Source organism: Simochromis diagramma, unplaced genomic scaffold (assembly GCF_900408965.1).
Source record: "Simochromis diagramma unplaced genomic scaffold, fSimDia1.1 OVJJ01000802.1, whole genome shotgun sequence".
Classification (NCBI taxonomy): Eukaryota; Metazoa; Chordata; class Actinopteri; order Cichliformes; family Cichlidae; genus Simochromis; species Simochromis diagramma.
Window position 1 is genome coordinate 21,075,442 of NW_024387492.1, and position 652 is coordinate 21,076,093.

Genomic DNA, 652 nt, shown 5'->3' on the forward strand with positions numbered 1-652 from the left:
AAAAACTGACCTCCATTAATGAGATATCAAGTCTTTTCAGGTCCAGCTGCAGAAGATTCCCCAGTAGGGGAAATGCTCTCGGTCCTGGAGGCTCCTTTACATTTCTTTTGGAACTGAAGCTTGAGGAAGAGATGAAGAAGATCAGTATCAGCACAATCAGAACCATTACTAAGAAGACAGAGTTTGTTGACTCAATAAAAACAGCATCTATTGTCCCCATGGCCTTGAAAGAAAATATCCAAAATGTGTTATTTGAACTGAAAGAGACAATTTTTTTTCTCAGAATGTTTCAAAATTTATAGAAAAACTATTTTTTTAGACATTGTCAAAGAGCAAGAAACATGTATATAAACCACAGCTAGCACACTAGACTGTGACTTCTGTGGTAGTGAATTAATTGCTTAATGACTGGCAGGTGGGTTGAAGAGAGAGAGACAGACTCAAAGGCTCTTGATGCTGCAGCTGGAGCTGGTGTGGTGCCTCAGGTCCTAGTCTGCACTATACAGCATACTTTCTCTTTTAGTGTACACTTCTATAATTGGCAAATTCTGATCTATAATAATACCTAGATACTTTTAAGATGTGAACAATTTCAGCACCTTGAATTGTTTTATTCTTAGGAAACAACTCTGTCATTTGAGAACAACATGAA

At 37.4% G+C, this 652-nt stretch overlaps 1 protein-coding gene across 5 annotated transcripts in view; it reads right to left on the minus strand.

The window, feature by feature from the left end:
- LOC120724764 (cytochrome P450 2K3-like) overlaps positions 1-351 on the minus strand; it is a 2,388-nt gene extending 2,037 nt beyond the window's left edge. For all 5 annotated transcript variants that reach the window (XR_005693985.1, XR_005693984.1, XR_005693983.1 and 2 more), the window contains exon 1: positions 11-351. The gene's annotated coding sequence lies outside the window, so the exon portion shown is untranslated. The remainder of the gene's footprint in view (positions 1-10) is intronic.
- Between the last annotated feature and the right edge of the window lie 301 nt (positions 352-652).